We start from the raw sequence: 23,884 nt of genomic DNA on the forward strand, positions 1-23,884 counted from the left end.
ACCTTTCCGCTCTCGTTGCGCGCCAAAATCCAGCCGCTTTGCTTGCTGCCGTGCTGCAAAGCATTTGACAGCCTCCAGCACTGGAGATGGGAGCGCAAGGCAAGACGTTGTCAGCTGGTTGCCACAAGTGCTGAATGTGAAGATTGGAGCCCAGGAAAAAGCAGAATGGAGAATGCAGGCATCGATCCCGCTACCTCTCACATGCTAAGCAAGCGCTCTACCATTTGAGCTAATTCCCCAGCTTGGCTAAGACTGCTGAGCCCAGATTCTTTCACAACAGCCCCATAGCAGCTGTCTCCAAGTTGCTCCTTGAGCTGCAGGGAAATGCGGCTTGGGCTTGGGCTTGGGCTTGGCTCGCTGCCTGAACGCAGTCAGTGCTTTGCTTCAATCAGCAGGTCCCTCCAGCAGCAGCAAGTTAGCAGCGGCAGGACCGGCCAGCTCCAATAACCATGAAAGAAGCCCAGAAGAGCCCCAGCTGGCGCAAGGAAAAGCTGGTGAGCGGAAACTAGCAGCCGCCACGAGTGTGAGGGAGCAGTCGAGAGCCCTGTCTGACTGACACAAGACTTCTTTTGCTTTCCAGTGAGTGCTGAGGTTTTGCCTGCCATGCTGCTCAAACTGGACGCACCCCTCGAACTGTATCGTTAATATTCTCAATTGCTGTAAATGTAAAACTGTAATTGACATGACAATTGTGAAACGGAAGGGTTGGGAAGAAACTCATGACAGTATTGAAGGAAACTGATCTCCCTTGCAATGTTTGTATTTTTTGGTGCTGTTTGGAAACTGTTTGGCAATGTAATATTTACAGATATTTATGAATAAAGTATATTTTGGAAATAAAAAAAAACTGGACGCACACCCCAGGTAAGCATCAACTCTTGCTGGAGGACCATCAACTAGCTGAAAGGCGCACTTTGGTCTGCCTGAAACCTGCTGCTCGTTCTTTGTGAGAGCTTCCTGCTCCTGTTTACCCCCCTTACTGATGGTTCTTTAGGATTTTAGAAAGGACAAATTGCACAGGCACAGGGTTGGGCGGAACCGTAAACTTCTTTATTAAGACCCCCCTAACACCCTGATACAAAGACCTCGAAACGAATGTAAAGGACGCCACACGACACCTTGCTTGCTTAGACCGATTTAAATCCCTCCACCATTGAACCTCGGCTCGGCTCGGCTCCCACCCAAACACACAAGTCACCACCACTTTTAAGACGCACCTTTTCCGAAAACCCACAAGCAAAAGCCCACACTTCTGCCCCAAACTCACTCAATTCAAAACCCCAAACCCTCCCAGGATTTATTTGTCACACTTAAAATTGCTTTCAACTCTCAGCCCCAAATACCCCTCACATTTGGCTGATAACTTACAATCCTCCATGAGGTGAGAATTTGTAGGTCCACGAGCTAGGTTGACTCTTCCTGACCCTCCTTCTTGACTGCAGTGCCAAACTCTTCGATCTTGTCCTTTTCATGATGGTCCTTATCGAAATATCATAAACACATCACCTGGAGCCATCCTGCTGGATGGTGAGCGCTTAGCGCCTTTTAATCTCTTTCGTCAGTTACCTGCCTGGTCCAGACAGATCCACTTATGTTGATGTTATTTCCATGACCGAGAACAACAAACTCCACCAGGGTGAGGTATTCCAGGCTCCAGAGCTGATATACATGAAAAGGTTTCTCTCCTGCCTCGACAGGAGTGAATGCTGTGGCCTGGGGCCGGTTAGTTGTAAGAATGGCCTCCCTAATTACTTAATTGTGTTACATGACGGCAGTTATGCTGTGTCACTGTTATGATAATGTCCCAAATTCCAGTCCTTTGACACTATCAGTTCTGTTGTGATGTTGGAATGTTTGAAATTGATCCATCGGAATGCAGCCTGCCTCTGTGTGCTTTGTGTAAGGTTTTGGCTCTCATTCACAGTACTATTGTCCGTGAGGGTTGGGGTTCCTTCCCCATACTCCACAAAGTCCAGTTTTAAAGTCCAGTCGGGGGGCGGGAGGTGGGGGTGGGGAGGAGGAATTCCGATCCCAATTCTTCCTGTGCAAAGAGTTGTCCACGACTTGAGTTTCGCTCGCTGGCACGTTCCGAGGTCCAGGACTACGTGCTGTGGGATGCAGTAAAGCTTGGGGCAGCCGCCCCAAAGGCTCCATGGAGAAAGACCACTGTGTAAGGGGGTCCTCCCGCCATAGTTTACCGAGTGGCTGGCACCTGTGTAAGACCCCCTCGGGCTGTATGCGCCAACATTATTTTTGCTGTGTTTTGCAAATGTACATTGCATAGAAAAGGGTTGCAAATTTTTATGGAATATTATATATTCTGGGGGAGCAAAGACGAACCCCTGCTGGCCAGCAGATGAAACTGCGGAAGTGAAACAGTCGCGTGCAGGCAGTTTGCAGACAGGAAACGAGGGATCCCGTGCCTTGGCGGCAACACGTTGAGCAGCCATCGACTTGTCAAGTTAAGAGCGCTACCTTCAGCTAATTGCTGCTTACTACACGCTTACTCTAAAAAAGCACATACTCCTTCAAGTGTGAATTTAAGCAGCGGCCTAAGGATGATTTTGCTCTGCTTTCCTCTACAGTCCTGCGCCGCAGCAGCTGAGCTACGGAAGGGAAGTGACAAAAGTGCTTGCTGATGGTTTGCCGCTCAGGCCTTGGCCTAGCCATTGCTGCCGCTGTGCTGTGGGACTGTGAACGGCCAGCTGCTCTCCACAGCCTGGGCCAATGCTGTAATGGATAAGCCGTCTGTCTGGGGATGGGAAGCTGATAGCTTTGACTCCTGGCTGGCTGAGAGTTTTGTGTTGACTTTGTCCTGCGGCTTGGGAACACTTTGCAACTTGGTCTACTTGGGCGTGCTGCATGGCAGTGCCTTCTTAGCGCAGTAGGCAGCGCGTCAGTCTCATAATCTGAAGGTCCTGAGTTCGATCCTCAGAGAAGGCAGTGTGCCCACTGTGCTTTCTTTTGCCATCACTCACTTGACCTTTCCGCTCTCGTTGCGTGCCAAAATCCAGCCGCTTTGCTTGCTGCAGTGCTGCAAAGCATTTGACAGCCTCCAGCACTGGAGATGGGAGCGCAAGGCAAGACGTTGTCAGCTGCTTGCCACAAGTGCTGAATGTGAAGATTGGAGCCCAGGAAAAAGCAGAATGGAGAATGCAGGCATCGATCCCGCTACCTCTCACATGCTAAGCGAGCGCTCTACCATTTGAGCTAATTCCCCAGCTTGGCTAAGACTGCTGAGCCCAGATTCTTTCACAACAGCCCCATAGCAGCTGTCTCCAAGTTGCTCCTTGAGCTGCAGGGAAATGCGGCTTGGGCTTGGGCTTGGCTCGCTGCCTGAACGCAGTCAGTGCTTTGCTTCAATCAGCAGGTCCCTCCAGCAGCAGCAAGTTAGCAGCGGCAGGACCGGCCAGCTCCAATAACCATGAAAGAAGCCCAGAAGAGCCCCAGCTGGCGCAAGGAAAAGCTGGTGAGCGGAAACTAGCAGCCGCCACGAGTGTGAGGGAGCAGTCGAGAGCCCTGTCTGACTGACACAAGACTTCTTTTGCTTTCCAGTGAGTGCTGAGGTTTTGCCTGCCATGCTGCTCAAACTGGACGCACCCCTCGAACTGTATCGTTAATGTTCTCAATTGCTGTAAATGTAAAACTGTAATTGACATGACAATTGTGAAACGGAAGGGTTGGGAAGAAACTCATGACAGTATTGAAGGAAACTGATCTCCCTTGCAATGTTTGTATTTTTTGGTGCTGTTTGGAAACTGTTTGGCAATGTAATTTTTACAGATATTTATGAATAAAGTATATTTTGGAAATAAAAAAAAACTGGACGCACACCCCAGGTAAGCATCAACTCTTGCTGGAGGACCATCAACTAGCTGAAAGGCGCACTTTGGTCTGCCTGAAACCTGCTGCTCGTTCTTTGTGAGAGCTTCCTGCTCCTGTTTACCCCCCTTACTGATGGTTCTTTAGGATTTTAGAAAGGACAAATTGCACAGGCACAGGGTTGGGCGGAACCGTAAACTTCTTTATTAAGACCCCCCTAACACCCTGATACAAAGACCTCGAAACGAATGTAAAGGACGCCACACGACACCTTGCTTGCTTAGACCGATTTAAATCCCTCCACCATTTAACCTCGGCTCGGCTCGGCTCGGCTCCCACCCAAACACACAAGTCACCACCACTTTTAAGACGCACCTTTTCCGAAAACCCACAAGCAAAAGCCCACACTTCTGCCCCAAACTCACTCAATTCAAAACCCCAAACCCTCCCAGGATTTATTTGTCACACTTAAAATTGCTTTCAACTCTCAGCCCCAAATACCCCTCACATTTGGCTGATAACTTACAATCCTCCATGAGGTGAGAATTTGTAGGTCCACGAGCTAGGTTGACTCTTCCTGACCCTCCTTCTTGACTGCAGTGCCAAACTCTTCGATCTTGTCCTTTTCATGATGGTCCTTATCGAAATATCATAAACACATCACCTGGAGCCATCCTGCTGGATGGTGAGCGCTTAGCGCCTTTTAATCTCTTTCGTCAGTTACCTGCCTGGTCCAGACAGATCCACTTATGTTGATGTTATTTCCATGACCGAGAACAACAAACTCCACCAGGGTGAGGTATTCCAGGCTCCAGAGCTGATATACATGAAAAGGTTTCTCTCCTGCCTCGACAGGAGTGAATGCTGTGGCCTGGGGCCGGTTAGTTGTAAGAATGGCCTCCCTAATTACTTAATTGTGTTACATGACGGCAGTTATGCTGTGTCACTGTTATGATAATGTCCCAAATTCCAGTCCTTTGACACTATCAGTTCTGTTGTGATGTTGGAATGTTTGAAATTGATCCATCGGAATGCAGCCTGCCTCTGTGTGCTTTGTGTAAGGTTTTGGCTCTCATTCACAGTACTATTGTCCGTGAGGGTTGGGGTTCCTTCCCCATACTCCACAAAGTCCAGTTTTAAAGTCCAGTCGGGGGGCGGGAGGTGGGGGTGGGGAGGAGGAATTCCGATCCCAATTCTTCCTGTGCAAAGAGTTGTCCACGACTTGAGTTTCGCTCGCTGGCACGTTCCGAGGTCCAGGACTACGTGCTGTGGGATGCAGTAAAGCTTGGGGCAGCCGCCCCAAAGGCTCCATGGAGAAAGACCACTGTGTAAGGGGGTCCTCCCGCCATAGTTTACCGAGTGGCCGGCACCTGTGTAAGACCCCCTCGGGCTGTATGCGCCAACACTATTTTTGCTGTGTTTTGCAAATGTACATTGCATAGAAAAGGGTTGCAAATTTTTATGGAATATTATATATTCTGGGGGAGCAAAGACGAACCCCTGCTGGCCAGCAGATGAAACTGCGGAAGTGAAACAGTCGCGTGCAGGCAGTTTGCAGACAGGAAACGAGGGATCCCGTGCCTTGGCGGCAACACGTTGAGCAGCCATCGACTTGTCAAGTTAAGAGCGCTACCTTCAGCTAATTGCTGCTTACTACACGCTTACTCTAAAAAAGCACATACTCCTTCAAGTGTGAATTTAAGCAGCGGCCTAAGGATGATTTTGCTCTGCTTTCCTCTACAGTCCTGCGCCGCAGCAGCTGAGCTACGGAAGGGAAGTGACAAAAGTGCTTGCTGATGGTTTGCCGCTCAGGCCTTGGCCTAGCCATTGCTGCCGCTGTGCTGTGGGACTGTGAACGGCCAGCTGCTCTCCACAGCCTGGGCCAATGCTGTAATGGATAAGCCGTCTGTCTGGGGATGGGAAGCTGATAGCTTTGACTCCTGGCTGGCTGAGAGTTTTGTGTTGACTTTGTCCTGCGGCTTGGGAACACTTTGCAACTTGGTCTACTTGGGCGTGCTGCATGGCAGTGCCTTCTTAGCGCAGTAGGCAGCGCGTCAGTCTCATAATCTGAAGGTCCTGAGTTCGATCCTCAGAGAAGGCAGTGTGCCCACTGTGCTTTCTTTTGCCATCACTCACTTGACCTTTCCGCTCTCGTTGCGTGCCAAAATCCAGCCGCTTTGCTTGCTGCCGTGCTGCAAAGCATTTGACAGCCTCCAGCACTGGAGATGGGAGCGCAAGGCAAGACGTTGTCAGCTGCTTGCCACAAGTGCTGAATGTGAAGATTGGAGCCCAGGAAAAAGCAGAATGGAGAATGCAGGCATCGATCCCGCTACCTCTCACATGCTAAGCGAGCGCTCTACCATTTGAGCTAATTCCCCAGCTTGGCTAAGACTGCTGAGCCCAGATTCTTTCACAACAGCCCCATAGCAGCTGTCTCCAAGTTGCTCCTTGAGCTGCAGGGAAATGCGGCTTGGGCTTGGGCTTGGCTCGCTGCCTGAACGCAGTCAGTGCTTTGCTTCAATCAGCAGGTCCCTCCAGCAGCAGCAAGTTAGCAGCGGCAGGACCGGCCAGCTCCAATAACCATGAAAGAAGCCCAGAAGAGCCCCAGCTGGCGCAAGGAAAAGCTGGTGAGCGGAAACTAGCAGCCGCCACGAGTGTGAGGGAGCAGTCGAGAGCCCTGTCTGACTGACACAAGACTTCTTTTGCTTTCCAGTGAGTGCTGAGGTTTTGCCTGCCATGCTGCTCAAACTGGACGCACCCCTCGAACTGTATCGTTAATGTTCTCAATTGCTGTAAATGTAAAACTGTAATTGACATGACAATTGTGAAACGGAAGGGTTGGGAAGAAACTCATGACAGTATTGAAGGAAACTGATCTCCCTTGCAATGTTTGTATTTTTTGGTGCTGTTTGGAAACTGTTTGGCAATGTAATTTTTACAGATATTTATGAATAAAGTATATTTTGGAAATAAAAAAAAACTGGACGCACACCCCAGGTAAGCATCAACTCTTGCTGGAGGACCATCAACTAGCTGAAAGGCGCACTTTGGTCTGCCTGAAACCTGCTGCTCGTTCTTTGTGAGAGCTTCCTGCTCCTGTTTACCCCCCTTACTGATGGTTCTTTAGGATTTTAGAAAGGACAAATTGCACAGGCACAGGGTTGGGCGGAACCGTAAACTTCTTTATTAAGACCCCCCTAACACCCTGATACAAAGACCTCGAAACGAATGTAAAGGACGCCACACGACACCTTGCTTGCTTAGACCGATTTAAATCCCTCCACCATTTAACCTCGGCTCGGCTCGGCTCGGCTCCCACCCAAACACACAAGTCACCACCACTTTTAAGACGCACCTTTTCCGAAAACCCACAAGCAAAAGCCCACACTTCTGCCCCAAACTCACTCAATTCAAAACCCCAAACCCTCCCAGGATTTCTTTGTCACACTTAAAATTGCTTTCAACTCTCAGCCCCAAATACCCCTCACATTTGGCTGATAACTTACAATCCTCCATGAGGTGAGAATTTGTAGGTCCACGAGCTAGGTTGACTCTTCCTGACCCTCCTTCTTGACTGCAGTGCCAAACTCTTCGATCTTGTCCTTTTCATGATGGTCCTTATCGAAATATCATAAACACATCACCTGGAGCCATCCTGCTGGATGGTGAGCGCTTAGCGCCTTTTAATCTCTTTCGTCAGTTACCTGCCTGGTCCAGACAGATCCACTTATGTTGATGTTATTTCCATGACCGAGAACAACAAACTCCACCAGGGTGAGGTATTCCAGGCTCCAGAGCTGATATACATGAAAAGGTTTCTCTCCTGCCTCGACAGGAGTGAATGCTGTGGCCTGGGGCCGGTTAGTTGTAAGAATGGCCTCCCTAATTACTTAATTGTGTTACATGACGGCAGTTATGCTGTGTCACTGTTATGATAATGTCCCAAATTCCAGTCCTTTGACACTATCAGTTCTGTTGTGATGTTGGAATGTTTGAAATTGATCCATCGGAATGCAGCCTGCCTCTGTGTGCTTTGTGTAAGGTTTTGGCTCTCATTCACAGTACTATTGTCCGTGAGGGTTGGGGTTCCTTCCCCATACTCCACAAAGTCCAGTTTTAAAGTCCAGTCGGGGGGCGGGAGGTGGGGGTGGGGAGGAGGAATTCCGATCCCAATTCTTCCTGTGCAAAGAGTTGTCCACGACTTGAGTTTCGCTCGCTGGCACGTTCCGAGGTCCAGGACTACGTGCTGTGGGATGCAGTAAAGCTTGGGGCAGCCGCCCCAAAGGCTCCATGGAGAAAGACCACTGTGTAAGGGGGTCCTCCCGCCATAGTTTACCGAGTGGCCGGCACCTGTGTAAGACCCCCTCGGGCTGTATGCGCCAACACTATTTTTGCTGTGTTTTGCAAATGTACATTGCATAGAAAAGGGTTGCAAATTTTTATGGAATATTATATATTCTGGGGGAGCAAAGACGAACCCCTGCTGGCCAGCAGATGAAACTGCGGAAGTGAAACAGTCGCGTGCAGGCAGTTTGCAGACAGGAAACGAGGGATCCCGTGCCTTGGCGGCAACACGTTGAGCAGCCATCGACTTGTCAAGTTAAGAGCGCTACCTTCAGCTAATTGCTGCTTACTACACGCTTACTCTAAAAAAGCACATACTCCTTCAAGTGTGAATTTAAGCAGCGGCCTAAGGATGATTTTGCTCTGCTTTCCTCTACAGTCCTGCGCCGCAGCAGCTGAGCTACGGAAGGGAAGTGACAAAAGTGCTTGCTGATGGTTTGCCGCTCAGGCCTTGGCCTAGCCATTGCTGCCGCTGTGCTGTGGGACTGTGAACGGCCAGCTGCTCTCCACAGCCTGGGCCAATGCTGTAATGGATAAGCCGTCTGTCTGGGGATGGGAAGCTGATAGCTTTGACTCCTGGCTGGCTGAGAGTTTTGTGTCGACTTTGTCCTGCGGCTTGGGAACACTTTGCAACTTGGTCTACTTGGGCGTGCTGCATGGCAGTGCCTTCTTAGCGCAGTAGGCAGCGCGTCAGTCTCATAATCTGAAGGTCCTGAGTTCGATCCTCAGAGAAGGCAGTGTGCCCACTGTGCTTTCTTTTGCCATCACTCACTTGACCTTTCCGCTCTCGTTGCGCGCCAAAATCCAGCCGCTTTGCTTGCTGCCGTGCTGCAAAGCATTTGACAGCCTCCAGCACTGGAGATGGGAGCGCAAGGCAAGACGTTGTCAGCTGGTTGCCACAAGTGCTGAATGTGAAGATTGGAGCCCAGGAAAAAGCAGAATGGAGAATGCAGGCATCGATCCCGCTACCTCTCACATGCTAAGCAAGCGCTCTACCATTTGAGCTAATTCCCCAGCTTGGCTAAGACTGCTGAGCCCAGATTCTTTCACAACAGCCCCATAGCAGCTGTCTCCAAGTTGCTCCTTGAGCTGCAGGGAAATGCGGCTTGGGCTTGGGCTTGGGCTTGGCTCGCTGCCTGAACGCAGTCAGTGCTTTGCTTCAATCAGCAGGTCCCTCCAGCAGCAGCAAGTTAGCAGCGGCAGGACCGGCCAGCTCCAATAACCATGAAAGAAGCCCAGAAGAGCCCCAGCTGGCGCAAGGAAAAGCTGGTGAGCGGAAACTAGCAGCCGCCACGAGTGTGAGGGAGCAGTCGAGAGCCCTGTCTGACTGACACAAGACTTCTTTTGCTTTCCAGTGAGTGCTGAGGTTTTGCCTGCCATGCTGCTCAAACTGGACGCACCCCTCGAACTGTATCGTTAATATTCTCAATTGCTGTAAATGTAAAACTGTAATTGACATGACAATTGTGAAACGGAAGGGTTGGGAAGAAACTCATGACAGTATTGAAGGAAACTGATCTCCCTTGCAATGTTTGTATTTTTTGGTGCTGTTTGGAAACTGTTTGGCAATGTAATATTTACAGATATTTATGAATAAAGTATATTTTGGAAATAAAAAAAAACTGGACGCACACCCCAGGTAAGCATCAACTCTTGCTGGAGGACCATCAACTAGCTGAAAGGCGCACTTTGGTCTGCCTGAAACCTGCTGCTCGTTCTTTGTGAGAGCTTCCTGCTCCTGTTTACCCCCCTTACTGATGGTTCTTTAGGATTTTAGAAAGGACAAATTGCACAGGCACAGGGTTGGGCGGAACCGTAAACTTCTTTATTAAGACCCCCCTAACACCCTGATACAAAGACCTCGAAACGAATGTAAAGGACGCCACACGACACCTTGCTTGCTTAGACCGATTTAAATCCCTCCACCATTTAACCTCGGCTCGGCTCGGCTCCCACCCAAACACACAAGTCACCACCACTTTTAAGACGCACCTTTTCCGAAAACCCACAAGCAAAAGCCCACACTTCTGCCCCAAACTCACTCAATTCAAAACCCCAAACCCTCCCAGGATTTATTTGTCACACTTAAAATTGCTTTCAACTCTCAGCCCCAAATACCCCTCACATTTGGCTGATAACTTACAATCCTCCATGAGGTGAGAATTTGTAGGTCCACGAGCTAGGTTGACTCTTCCTGACCCTCCTTCTTGACTGCAGTGCCAAACTCTTCGATCTTGTCCTTTTCATGATGGTCCTTATCGAAATATCATAAACACATCACCTGGAGCCATCCTGCTGGATGGTGAGCGCTTAGCGCCTTTTAATCTCTTTCGTCAGTTACCTGCCTGGTCCAGACAGATCCACTTATGTTGATGTTATTTCCATGACCGAGAACAACAAACTCCACCAGGGTGAGGTATTCCAGGCTCCAGAGCTGATATACATGAAAAGGTTTCTCTCCTGCCTCGACAGGAGTGAATGCTGTGGCCTGGGGCCGGTTAGTTGTAAGAATGGCCTCCCTAATTACTTAATTGTGTTACATGACGGCAGTTATGCTGTGTCACTGTTATGATAATGTCCCAAATTCCAGTCCTTTGACACTATCAGTTCTGTTGTGATGTTGGAATGTTTGAAATTGATCCATCGGAATGCAGCCTGCCTCTGTGTGCTTTGTGTAAGGTTTTGGCTCTCATTCACAGTACTATTGTCCGTGAGGGTTGGGGTTCCTTCCCCATACTCCACAAAGTCCAGTTTTAAAGTCCAGTCGGGGGGCGGGAGGTGGGGGTGGGGAGGAGGAATTCCGATCCCAATTCTTCCTGTGCAAAGAGTTGTCCACGACTTGAGTTTCGCTCGCTGGCACGTTCCGAGGTCCAGGACTACGTGCTGTGGGATGCAGTAAAGCTTGGGGCAGCCGCCCCAAAGGCTCCATGGAGAAAGACCACTGTGTAAGGGGGTCCTCCCGCCATAGTTTACCGAGTGGCCGGCACCTGTGTAAGACCCCCTCGGGCTGTATGCGCCAACACTATTTTTGCTGTGTTTTGCAAATGTACATTGCATAGAAAAGGGTTGCAAATTTTTATGGAATATTATATATTCTGGGGGAGCAAAGACGAACCCCTGCTGGCCAGCAGATGAAACTGCGGAAGTGAAACAGTCGCGTGCAGGCAGTTTGCAGACAGGAAACGAGGGATCCCGTGCCTTGGCGGCAACACGTTGAGCAGCCATCGACTTGTCAAGTTAAGAGCGCTACCTTCAGCTAATTGCTGCTTACTACACGCTTACTCTAAAAAAGCACATACTCCTTCAAGTGTGAATTTAAGCAGCGGCCTAAGGATGATTTTGCTCTGCTTTCCTCTACAGTCCTGCGCCGCAGCAGCTGAGCTACGGAAGGGAAGTGACAAAAGTGCTTGCTGATGGTTTGCCGCTCAGGCCTTGGCCTAGCCATTGCTGCCGCTGTGCTGTGGGACTGTGAACGGCCAGCTGCTCTCCACAGCCTGGGCCAATGCTGTAATGGATAAGCCGTCTGTCTGGGGATGGGAAGCTGATAGCTTTGACTCCTGGCTGGCTGAGAGTTTTGTGTCGACTTTGTCCTGCGGCTTGGGAACACTTTGCAACTTGGTCTACTTGGGCGTGCTGCATGGCAGTGCCTTCTTAGCGCAGTAGGCAGCGCGTCAGTCTCATAATCTGAAGGTCCTGAGTTCGATCCTCAGAGAAGGCAGTGTGCCCACTGTGCTTTCTTTTGCCATCACTCACTTGACCTTTCCGCTCTCGTTGCGCGCCAAAATCCAGCCGCTTTGCTTGCTGCAGTGCTGCAAAGCATTTGACAGCCTCCAGCACTGGAGATGGGAGCGCAAGGCAAGACGTTGTCAGCTGGTTGCCACAAGTGCTGAATGTGAAGATTGGAGCCCAGGAAAAAGCAGAATGGAGAATGCAGGCATCAATCCCACTACCTCTCACATGCTAAGCAAGCGCTCTACCATTTGAGCTAATTCCCCAGCTTGGCTAAGACTGCTGAGCCCAGATTCTTTCACAACAGCCCCATAGCAGCTGTCTCCAAGTTGCTCCTTGAGCTGCAGGGAAATGCGGCTTGGGCTTGGGCTTGGGCTTGGCTCGCTGCCTGAACGCAGTCAGTGCTTTGCTTCAATCAGCAGGTCCCTCCAGCAGCAGCAAGTTAGCAGCGGCAGGACCGGCCAGCTCCAATAACCATGAAAGAAGCCCAGAAGAGCCCCAGCTGGCGCAAGGAAAAGCTGGTGAGCGGAAACTAGCAGCCGCCACGAGTGTGAGGGAGCAGTCGAGAGCCCTGTCTGACTGACACAAGACTTCTTTTGCTTTCCAGTGAGTGCTGAGGTTTTGCCTGCCATGCTGCTCAAACTGGACGCACCCCTCGAACTGTATCGTTAATGTTCTCAATTGCTGTAAATGTAAAACTGTAATTGACATGACAATTGTGAAACGGAAGGGTTGGGAAGAAACTCATGACAGTATTGAAGGAAACTGATCTCCCTTGCAATGTTTGTATTTTTTGGTGCTGTTTGGAAACTGTTTGGCAATGTAATTTTTACAGATATTTATGAATAAAGTATATTTTGGAAATAAAAAAAAACTGGACGCACACCCCAGGTAAGCATCAACTCTTGCTGGAGGACCATCAACTAGCTGAAAGGCGCACTTTGGTCTGCCTGAAACCTGCTGCTCGTTCTTTGTGAGAGCTTCCGGCTCCTGTTTACCCCCCTTACTGATGGTTCTTTAGGATTTTAGAAAGGACAAATTGCACAGGCACAGGGTTGGGCGGAACCGTAAACTTCTTTATTAAGACCCCCCTAACACCCTGATACAAAGACCTCGAAACGAATGTAAAGGACGCCACACGACACCTTGCTTGCTTAGACCGATTTAAATCCCTCCACCATTTAACCTCGGCTCGGCTCGGCTCCCACCCAAACACACAAGTCACCACCACTTTTAAGACGCACCTTTTCCGAAAACCCACAAGCAAAAGCCCACACTTCTGCCCCAAACTCACTCAATTCAAAACCCCAAACCCTCCCAGGATTTCTTTGTCACACTTAAAATTGCTTTCAACTCTCAGCCCCAAATACCCCTCACATTTGGCTGATAACTTACAATCCTCCATGAGGTGAGAATTTGTAGGTCCACGAGCTAGGTTGACTCTTCCTGACCCTCCTTCTTGACTGCAGTGCCAAACTCTTCGATCTTGTCCTTTTCATGATGGTCCTTATCGAAATATCATAAACACATCACCTGGAGCCATCCTGCTGGATGGTGAGCGCTTAGCGCCTTTTAATCTCTTTCGTCAGTTACCTGCCTGGTCCAGACAGATCCACTTATGTTGATGTTATTTCCATGACCGAGAACAACAAACTCCACCAGGGTGAGGTATTCCAGGCTCCAGAGCTGATATACATGAAAAGGTTTCTCTCCTGCCTCGACAGGAGTGAATGCTGTGGCCTGGGGCCGGTTAGTTGTAAGAATGGCCTCCCTAATTACTTAATTGTGTTACATGACGGCAGTTATGCTGTGTCACTGTTATGATAATGTCCCAAATTCCAGTCCTTTGACACTATCAGTTCTGTTGTGATGTTGGAATGTTTGAAATTGATCCATCGGAATGCAGCCTGCCTCTGTGTGCTTTGTGTAAGGTTTTGGCTCTCATTCACAGTACTATTGTCCGTGAGGGTTGGGGTTCCTTCCCCATACTCCACAAAGTCCAGTTTTAAAGTCCAGTCGGGGGGCGGGAGGTGGGGGTGGGGAGGAGGAATTCCGATCCCAATTCTTCCTGTGCAAAGAGTTGTCCACGACTTGAGTTTCGCTCGCTGGCACGTTCCGAGGTCCAGGACTACGTGCTGTGGGATGCAGTAAAGCTTGGGGCAGCCGCCCCAAAGGCTCCATGGAGAAAGACCACTGTGTAAGGGGGTCCTCCCGCCATAGTTTACCGAGTGGCCGGCACCTGTGTAAGACCCCCTCGGGCTGTATGCGCCAACACTATATTTGCTGTGTTTTGCAAATGTACATTGCATAGAAAAGGGTTGCAAATTTTTATGGAATATTATATATTCTGGGGGAGCAAAGACGAACCCCTGCTGGCCAGCAGATGAAACTGCGGAAGTGAAACAGTCGCGTGCAGGCAGTTTGCAGACAGGAAACGAGGGATCCCGTGCCTTGGCGGCAACACGTTGAGCAGCCATCGACTTGTCAAGTTAAGAGCGCTACCTTCAGCTAATTGCTGCTTACTACACGCTTACTCTAAAAAAGCACATACTCCTTCAAGTGTGAATTTAAGCAGCGGCCTAAGGATGATTTTGCTCTGCTTTCCTCTACAGTCCTGCGCCGCAGCAGCTGAGCTACGGAAGGGAAGTGACAAAAGTGCTTGCTGATGGTTTGCCGCTCAGGCCTTGGCCTAGCCATTGCTGCCGCTGTGCTGTGGGACTGTGAACGGCCAGCTGCTCTCCACAGCCTGGGCCAATGCTGTAATGGATAAGCCGTCTGTCTGGGGATGGGAAGCTGATAGCTTTGACTCCTGGCTGGCTGAGAGTTTTGTGTCGACTTTGTCCTGCGGCTTGGGAACACTTTGCAACTTGGTCTACTTGGGCGTGCTGCATGGCAGTGCCTTCTTAGCGCAGTAGGCAGCGCGTCAGTCTCATAATCTGAAGGTCCTGAGTTCGATCCTCAGAGAAGGCAGTGTGCCCACTGTGCTTTCTTTTGCCATCACTCACTTGACCTTTCCGCTCTCGTTGCGCGCCAAAATCCAGCCGCTTTGCTTGCTGCCGTGCTGCAAAGCATTTGACAGCCTCCAGCACTGGAGATGGGAGCGCAAGGCAAGACGTTGTCAGCTGGTTGCCACAAGTGCTGAATGTGAAGATTGGAGCCCAGGAAAAAGCAGAATGGAGAATGCAGGCATCGATCCCGCTACCTCTCACATGCTAAGCAAGCGCTCTACCATTTGAGCTAATTCCCCAGCTTGGCTAAGACTGCTGAGCCCAGATTCTTTCACAACAGCCCCATAGCAGCTGTCTCCAAGTTGCTCCTTGAGCTGCAGGGAAATGCGGCTTGGGCTTGGGCTTGGGCTTGGCTCGCTGCCTGAACGCAGTCAGTGCTTTGCTTCAATCAGCAGGTCCCTCCAGCAGCAGCAAGTTAGCAGCGGCAGGACCGGCCAGCTCCAATAACCATGAAAGAAGCCCAGAAGAGCCCCAGCTGGCGCAAGGAAAAGCTGGTGAGCGGAAACTAGCAGCCGCCACGAGTGTGAGGGAGCAGTCGAGAGCCCTGTCTGACTGACACAAGACTTCTTTTGCTTTCCAGTGAGTGCTGAGGTTTTGCCTGCCATGCTGCTCAAACTGGACGCACCCCTCGAACTGTATCGTTAATATTCTCAATTGCTGTAAATGTAAAACTGTAATTGACATGACAATTGTGAAACGGAAGGGTTGGGAAGAAACTCATGACAGTATTGAAGGAAACTGATCTCCCTTGCAATGTTTGTATTTTTTGGTGCTGTTTGGAAACTGTTTGGCAATGTAATATTTACAGATATTTATGAATAAAGTATATTTTGGAAATAAAAAAAAACTGGACGCACACCCCAGGTAAGCATCAACTCTTGCTGGAGGACCATCAACTAGCTGAAAGGCGCACTTTGGTCTGCCTGAAACCTGCTGCTCGTTCTTTGTGAGAGCTTCCTGCTCCTGTTTACCCCCCTTACTGATGGTTCTTTAGGATTTTAGAAAGGACAAATTGCACAGGCACAGGGTTGGGCGGAACCGTAAACTTCTTTATTAAGACCCCCCTAACACCCTGATACAAAGACCTCGAAACGAATGTAAAGGACGCCACACGACACCTTGCTTGCTTAGACCGATTTAAATCCCTCCACCATTTAACCTCGGCTCGGCTCGGCTCCCACCCAAACACACAAGTCACCACCACTTTTAAGACGCACCTTTTCCGAAAACCCACAAGCAAAAGCCCACACTTCTGCCCCAAACTCACTCAATTCAAAACCCCAAACCCTCCCAGGATTTCTTTGTCACACTTAAAATTGCTTTCAACTCTCAGCCCCAAATACCCCTCACATTTGGCTGATAACTTACAATCCTCCATGAGGTGAGAATTTGTAGGTCCACGAGCCAGGTTGACTCTTCCTGACCCTCCTTCTTGACTGCAGTGCCAAACTCTTCGATCTTGTCCTTTTCATGATGGTCCTTATCGAAATATCATAAACACATCACCTGGAGCCATCCTGCTGGATGGTGAGCGCTTAGCGCCTTTTAATCTCTTTCGTCAGTTACCTGCCTGGTCCAGACAGATCCACTTATGTTGATGTTATTTCCATGACCGAGAACAATAAACTCCACCAGGGTGAGGTATTCCAGGCTCCAGAGCTGATATACATGAAAAGGTTTCTCTCCTGCCTCGACAGGAGTGAATGCTGTGGCCTGGGGCCGGTTAGTTGTAAGAATGGCCTCCCTAATTACTTAATTGTGTTACATGACGGCAGTTATGCTGTGTCACTGTTATGATAATGTCCCAAATTCCAGTCCTTTGACACTATCAGTTCTGTTGTGATGTTGGAATGTTTGAAATTGATCCATCGGAATGCAGCCTGCCTCTGTGTGCTTTGTGTAAGGTTTTGGCTCTCATTCACAGTACTATTGTCCGTGAGGGTTGGGGTTCCTTCCCCATACTCCACAAAGTCCAGTTTTAAAGTCCAGTCGGGGGGCGGGAGGTGGGGGTGGGGAGGAGGAATTCCGATCCCAATTCTTCCTGTGCAAAGAGTTGTCCACGACTTGAGTTTCGCTCGCTGGCACGTTCCGAGGTCCAGGACTACGTGCTGTGGGATGCAGTAAAGCTTGGGGCAGCCGCCCCAAAGGCTCCATGGAGAAAGACCACTGTGTAAGGGGGTCCTCCCGCCATAGTTTACCGAGTGGCCGGCACCTGTGTAAGACCCCCTCGGGCTGTATGCGCCAACACTATTTTTGCTGTGTTTTGCAAATGTACATTGCATAGAAAAGGGTTGCAAATTTTTATGGAATATTATATATTCTGGGGGAGCAAAGACGAACCCCTGCTGGCCAGCAGATGAAACTGCGGAAGTGAAACAGTCGCGTGCAGGCAGTTTGCAGACAGGAAACGAGGGATCCCGTGCCTTGGCGGCAACACGTTGAGCAGCCATCGACTTGTCAAGTTAAGAGCGCTACCTTCAGCTAATTGCTGCTTACTACACGCTTACTCTAAAAAAGCACATACTCCTTCAAGTGTGAATTTAAGCAGCGGCCTAAGGATGATTTTGCTCTGCTTTCCTCTACAGTCCTGCGCCGCAGCAGCTGAGCTACGGAAGGGAAGTGACAAAAGTGCTTGCTGATGGTTTGCCGCTCAGGCCTTGGCCTAGCCATTGCTGCCGCTGTGCTGTGGGACTGTGAACGGCCAGCTGCTCTCCACAGCCTGGGCCAATGCTGTAATGGATAAGCCGTCTGTCTGGGGATGGGAAGCTGATAGCTTTGACTCCTGGCTGGCTGAGAGTTTTGTGTCGACTTTGTCCTGCGGCTTGGGAACACTTTGCAACTTGGTCTACTTGGGCGTGCTGCATGGCAGTGCCTTCTTAGCGCAGTAGGCAGCGCGTCAGTCTCATAATCTGAAGGTCCTGAGTTCGATCCTCAGAGAAGGCAGTGTGCCCACTGTGCTTTCTTTTGCCATCACTCACTTGACCTTTCCGCTCTCGTTGCGTGCCAAAATCCAGCCGCTTTGCTTGCTGCCGTGCTGCAAAGCATTTGACAGCCTCCAGCACTGGAGATGGGAGCGCAAGGCAAGACGTTGTCAGCTGGTTGCCACAAGTGCTGAATGTGAAGATTGGAGCCCAGGAAAAAGCAGAATGGAGAATGCAGGCATCGATCCCGCTACCTCTCACATGCTAAGCAAGCGCTCTACCATTTGAGCTAATTCCCCAGCTTGGCTAAGACTGCTGAGCCCAGATTCTTTCACAACAGCCCCATAGCAGCTGTCTCCAAGTTGCTCCTTGAGCTGCAGGGAAATGCGGCTTGGGCTTGGGCTTGGGCTTGGCTCGCTGCCTGAACGCAGTCAGTGCTTTGCTTCAATCAGCAGGTCCCTCCAGCAGCAGCAAGTTAGCAGCGGCAGGACCGGCCAGCTCCAATAACCATGAAAGAAGCCCAGAAGAGCCCCAGCTGGCGCAAGGAAAAGCTGGTGAGCGGAAACTAGCAGCCGCCACGAGTGTGAGGGAGCAGTCGAGAGCCCTGTCTGACTGACACAAGACTTCTTTTGCTTTCCAGTGAGTGCTGAGGTTTTGCCTGCCATGCTGCTCAAACTGGACGCACCCCTCGAACTGTATCGTTAATATTCTCAATTGCTGTAAATGTAAAACTGTAATTGACATGACAATTGTGAAACGGAAGGGTTGGGAAGAAACTCATGACAGTATTGAAGGAAACTGATCTCCCTTGCAATGTTTGTATTTTTTGGTGCTGTTTGGAAACTGTTTGGCAATGTAATTTTTACAGATATTTATGAATAAAGTATATTTTGGAAATAAAAAAAAACTGGACGCACACCCCAGGTAAGCATCAACTCTTGCTGGAGGACCATCAACTAGCTGAAAGGCGCACTTTGGTCTGCCTGAAACCTGCTGCTCGTTCTTTGTGAGAGCTTCCTGCTCCTGTTTGCCCCCCTTACTGATGGTTCTTTAGGATTTTAGAAAGGACAAATTGCACAGGCACAGGGTTGGGCGGAACCGTAAACTTCTTTATTAAGACCCCCCTAACACCCTGATACAAAGACCTCGAAACGAATGTAAAGGACGCCACACGACACCTTGCTTGCTTAGACCGATTTAAATCCCTCCACCATTTAACCTCGGCTCGGCTCGGCTCGGCTCCCACCCAAACACACAAGTCACCACCACTTTTAAGACGCACCTTTTCCGAAAACCCACAAGCAAAAGCCCACACTTCTGCCCCAAACTCACTCAATTCAAAACCCCAAACCCTCCCAGGATTTCTTTGTCACACTTAAAATTGCTTTCAACTCTCAGCCCCAAATACCCCTCACATTTGGCTGATAACTTACAATCCTCCATGAGGTGAGAATTTGTAGGTCCACGAGCCAGGTTGACTCTTCCTGACCCTCCTTCTTGACTGCAGTGCCAAACTCTTCGATCTTGTCCTTTTCATGATGGTCCTTATCGAAATATCATAAACACATCACCTGGAGCCATCCTGCTGGATGGTGAGCGCTTAGCGCCTTTTAATCTCTTTCGTCAGTTACCTGCCTGGTCCAGACAGATCCACTTATGTTGATGTTATTTCCATGACCGAGAACAATAAACTCCACCAGGGTGAGGTATTCCAGGCTCCAGAGCTGATATACATGAAAAGGTTTCTCTCCTGCCTCGACAGGAGTGAATGCTGTGGCCTGGGGCCGGTTAGTTGTAAGAATGGCCTCCCTAATTACTTAATTGTGTTACATGACGGCAGTTATGCTGTGTCACTGTTATGATAATGTCCCAAATTCCAGTCCTTTGACACTATCAGTTCTGTTGTGATGTTGGAATGTTTGAAATTGATCCATCGGAATGCAGCCTGCCTCTGTGTGCTTTGTGTAAGGTTTTGGCTCTCATTCACAGTACTATTGTCCGTGAGGGTTGGGGTTCCTTCCCCATACTCCACAAAGTCCAGTTTTAAAGTCCAGTCGGGGGGCGGGAGGTGGGGGTGGGGAGGAGGAATTCCGATCCCAATTCTTCCTGTGCAAAGAGTTGTCCACGACTTGAGTTTCGCTCGCTGGCACGTTCCGAGGTCCAGGACTACGTGCTGTGGGATGCAGTAAAGCTTGGGGCAGCCGCCCCAAAGGCTCCATGGAGAAAGACCACTGTGTAAGGGGGTCCTCCCGCCATAGTTTACCGAGTGGCCGGCACCTGTGTAAGACCCCCTCGGGCTGTATGCGCCAACACTATTTTTGCTGTGTTTTGCAAATGTACATTGCATAGAAAAGGGTTGCAAATTTTTATGGAATATTATATATTCTGGGGGAGCAAAGACGAACCCCTGCTGGCCAGCAGATGAAACTGCGGAAGTGAAACAGTCGCGTGCAGGCAGTTTGCAGACAGGAAACGAGGGATCCCGTGCCTTGGCGGCAACACGTTGAGCAGCCATCGACTTGTCAAGTTAAGAGCGCTACCTTCAGCTAATTGCTGCTTACTACACGCTTACTCTAAAAAAGCACATACTCCTTCAAGTGTGAATTTAAGCAGCGGCCTAAGGATGATTTTGCTCTGCTTTCCTCTACAGTCCTGCGCCGCAGCAGCTGAGCTACGGAAGGGAAGTGACAAAAGTGCTTGCTGATGGTTTGCCGCTCAGGCCTTGGCCTAGCCATTGCTGCCGCTGTGCTGTGGGACTGTGAACGGCCAGCTGCTCTCCACAGCCTGGGCCAATGCTGTAATGGATAAGCCGTCTGTCTGGGGATGGGAAGCTGATAGCTTTGACTCCTGGCTGGCTGAGAGTTTTGTGTCGACTTTGTCCTGCGGCTTGGGAACACTTTGCAACTTGGTCTACTTGGGCGTGCTGCATGGCAGTGCCTTCTTAGCGCAGTAGGCAGCGCGTCAGTCTCATAATCTGAAGGTCCTGAGTTCGATCCTCAGAGAAGGCAGTGTGCCCACTGTGCTTTCTTTTGCCATCACTCACTTGACCTTTCCGCTCTCGTTGCGTGCCAAAATCCAGCCGCTTTGCTTGCTGCAGTGCTGCAAAGCATTTGACAGCCTCCAGCACTGGAGATGGGAGCGCAAGGCAAGACGTTGTCAGCTGCTTGCCACAAGTGCTGAATGTGAAGATTGGAGCCCAGGAAAAAGCAGAATGGAGAATGCAGGCATCGATCCCGCTACCTCTCACATGCTAAGCGAGCGCTCTACCATTTGAGCTAATTCCCCAGCTTGGCTAAGACTGCTGAGCCCAGATTCTTTCACAACAGCCCCATAGCAGCTGTCTCCAAGTTGCTCCTTGAGCTGCAGGGAAATGCGGCTTGGGCTTGGGCTTGGCTCGCTGCCTGAACGCAGTCAGTGCTTTGCTTCAATCAGCAGGTCCCTCCAGCAGCAGCAAGTTAGCAGCGGCAGGACCGGCCAGCTCCAATAACCATGAAAGAAGCCCAGAAGAGCCCCAGCTGGCGCAAGGAAAAGCTGGTGAGCGGAAACTAGCAGCCGCCACGAGTGTGAGGGAGCAGTCGAGAGCCCTGTCTGACTGACACAAGACTTCTTTTGCTTTCCAGTGAGTGCTGAGGTTTTGCCTGCCATGCTGCTCAAACTGGACGCACCCCTCGAACTGTATCGTTAATGTTCTCAATTGCTGTAAATGTAAAACTGTAATTGACATGACAATTGTGAAACGGAAGGGTTGGGAAGAAACTCATGACAGTATTGAAGGAAACTGATCTCCCTTGCAATGTTTGTATTTTTTGGTGCTGTTTGGAAACTGTTTGGCAATGTAATTTTTACAGATATTTATGAATAAAGTATATTTTGGAAATAAAAAAAAACTGGACGCACACCCCAGGTAAGCATCAACTCTTGCTGGAGGACCATCAACTAGCTGAAAGGCGCACTTTGGTCTGCCTGAAACCTGCTGCTCGTTCTTTGTGAGAGCTTCCTGCTCCTGTTTACCCCCCTTACTGATGGTTCTTTAGGATTTTAGAAAGGACAAATTGCACAGGCACAGGGTTGGGCGGAACCGTAAACTTCTTTATTAAGACCCCCCTAACACCCTGATACAAAGACCTCGAAACGAATGTAAAGGACGCCACACGACACCTTGCTTGCTTAGACCGATTTAAATCCCTCCACCATTTAACCTCGGCTCGGCTCGGCTCCCACCCAAACACACAAGTCACCACCACTTTTAAGACGCACCTTTTCCGAAAACCCACAAGCAAAAGCCCACACTTCTGCCCCAAACTCACTCAATTCAAAACCCCAAACCCTCCCAGGATTTATTTGTCACACTTAAAATTGCTTTCAACTCTCAGCCCCAAATACCCCTCACATTTGGCTGATAACTTACAATCCTCCATGAGGTGAGAATTTGTAGGTCCACGAGCTAGGTTGACTCTTCCTGACCCTCCTTCTTGACTGCAGTGCCAAACTCTTCGATCTTGTCCTTTTCATGATGGTCCTTATCGAAATATCATAAACACATCACCTGGAGCCATCCTGCTGGATGGTGAGCGCTTAGCGCCTTTTAATCTCTTTCGTCAGTTACCTGCCTGGTCCAGACAGATCCACTTATGTTGATGTTATTTCCATGACCGAGAACAACAAACTCCACCAGGGTGAGGTATTCCAGGCTCCAGAGCTGATATACATGAAAAGGTTTCTCTCCTGCCTCGACAGGAGTGAATGCTGTGGCCTGGGGCCGGTTAGTTGTAAGAATGGCCTCCCTAATTACTTAATTGTGTTACATGACGGCAGTTATGCTGTGTCACTGTTATGATAATGTCCCAAATTCCAGTCCTTTGACACTATCAGTTCTGTTGTGATGTTGGAATGTTTGAAATTGATCCATCGGAATGCAGCCTGCCTCTGTGTGCTTTGTGTAAGGTTTTGGCTCTCATTCACAGTACTATTGTCCGTGAGGGTTGGGGTTCCTTCCCCATACTCCACAAAGTCCAGTTTTAAAGTCCAGTCGGGGGGCGGGAGGTGGGGGTGGGGAGGAGGAATTCCGATCCCAATTCTTCCTGTGCAAAGAGTTGTCCACGACTTGAGTTTCGCTCGCTGGCACGTTCCGAGGTCCAGGACTACGTGCTGTGGGATGCAGTAAAGCTTGGGGCAGCCGCCCCAAAGGCTCCATGGAGAAAGACCACTGTGTAAGGGGGTCCTCCCGCCATAGTTTACCGAGTGGCCGGCACCTGTGTAAGACCCCCTCGGGCTGTATGCGCCAACACTATTTTTGCTGTGTTTTGCAAATGTACATTGCATAGAAAAGGGTTGCAAATTTTTATGGAATATTATATATTCTGGGGGAGCAAAGACGAACCCCTGCTGGCCAGCAGATGAAACTGCGGAAGTGAAACAGTCGCGTGCAGGCAGTTTGCAGACAGGAAACGAGGGATCCCGTGCCTTGGCGGCAACACGTTGAGCAGCCATCGACTTGTCAAGTTAAGAGCGCTACCTTCAGCTAATTGCTGCTTACTACACGCTTACTCTAAAAAAGCACATACTCCTTCAAGTGTGAATTTAAGCAGCGGCCTAAGGATGATTTTGCTCTGCTTTCCTCTACAGTCCTGCGCCGCAGCAGCTGAGCTACGGAAGGGAAGTGACAAAAGTGCTTGCTGATGGTTTGCCGCTCAGGCCTTGGCCTAGCCATTGCTGCCGCTGTGCTGTGGGACTGTGAACGGCCAGCTGCTCTCCACAGCCTGGGCCAATGCTGTAATGGATAAGCCGTCTGTCTGGGGATGGGAAGCTGATAGCTTTGACTCCTGGCTGGCTGAGAGTTTTGTGTCGACTTTGTCCTGCGGCTTGGGAACACTTTGCAACTTGGTCTACTTGGGCGTGCTGCATGGCAGTGCCTTCTTAGCGCAGTAGGCAGCGCGTCAGTCTCATAATCTGAAGGTCCTGAGTTCGATCCTCAGAGAAGGCAGTGTGCCCACTGTGCTTTCTTTTGCCATCACTCACTTGACCTTTCCGCTCTCGTTGCGCGCCAAAATCCAGCCGCTT

The 23,884-nt window shown here is 49.9% G+C and overlaps 8 non-coding genes across 8 annotated transcripts; all 8 read left to right on the top strand.

The window, feature by feature from the left end:
• Positions 1-2,870: 2,870 nt before the first annotated feature.
• Positions 2,871-2,943, top strand: trnam-cau (transfer RNA methionine (anticodon CAU)). The gene has a single exon. It is a non-coding gene; the product is annotated as a tRNA-Met (tRNA).
• A 2,907-nt stretch (positions 2,944-5,850) lies between these two features.
• On the top strand, positions 5,851-5,923 carry trnam-cau (transfer RNA methionine (anticodon CAU)). Its single transcript has one exon. It is a non-coding gene; the product is annotated as a tRNA-Met (tRNA).
• Positions 5,924-8,830: 2,907 nt separating this feature from the next.
• Positions 8,831-8,903, top strand: trnam-cau (transfer RNA methionine (anticodon CAU)). The gene has a single exon. It is a non-coding gene; the product is annotated as a tRNA-Met (tRNA).
• Positions 8,904-11,811: 2,908 nt separating this feature from the next.
• Positions 11,812-11,884, top strand: trnam-cau (transfer RNA methionine (anticodon CAU)). Its single transcript has one exon. It is a non-coding gene; the product is annotated as a tRNA-Met (tRNA).
• Positions 11,885-14,792: 2,908 nt separating this feature from the next.
• On the top strand, positions 14,793-14,865 carry trnam-cau (transfer RNA methionine (anticodon CAU)). Its single transcript has one exon. It is a non-coding gene; the product is annotated as a tRNA-Met (tRNA).
• Positions 14,866-17,773: 2,908 nt separating this feature from the next.
• Positions 17,774-17,846, top strand: trnam-cau (transfer RNA methionine (anticodon CAU)). The gene has a single exon. It is a non-coding gene; the product is annotated as a tRNA-Met (tRNA).
• A 2,913-nt stretch (positions 17,847-20,759) lies between these two features.
• On the top strand, positions 20,760-20,832 carry trnam-cau (transfer RNA methionine (anticodon CAU)). Its single transcript has one exon. It is a non-coding gene; the product is annotated as a tRNA-Met (tRNA).
• A 2,902-nt stretch (positions 20,833-23,734) lies between these two features.
• trnam-cau (transfer RNA methionine (anticodon CAU)) lies at positions 23,735-23,807 on the top strand. The gene has a single exon. It is a non-coding gene; the product is annotated as a tRNA-Met (tRNA).
• Positions 23,808-23,884: the final 77 nt, after the last annotated feature.

This window comes from Heterodontus francisci, chromosome 5 (assembly GCF_036365525.1).
Source record: "Heterodontus francisci isolate sHetFra1 chromosome 5, sHetFra1.hap1, whole genome shotgun sequence".
In the NCBI taxonomy this organism is placed as follows: domain Eukaryota; kingdom Metazoa; phylum Chordata; class Chondrichthyes; order Heterodontiformes; family Heterodontidae; genus Heterodontus; species Heterodontus francisci.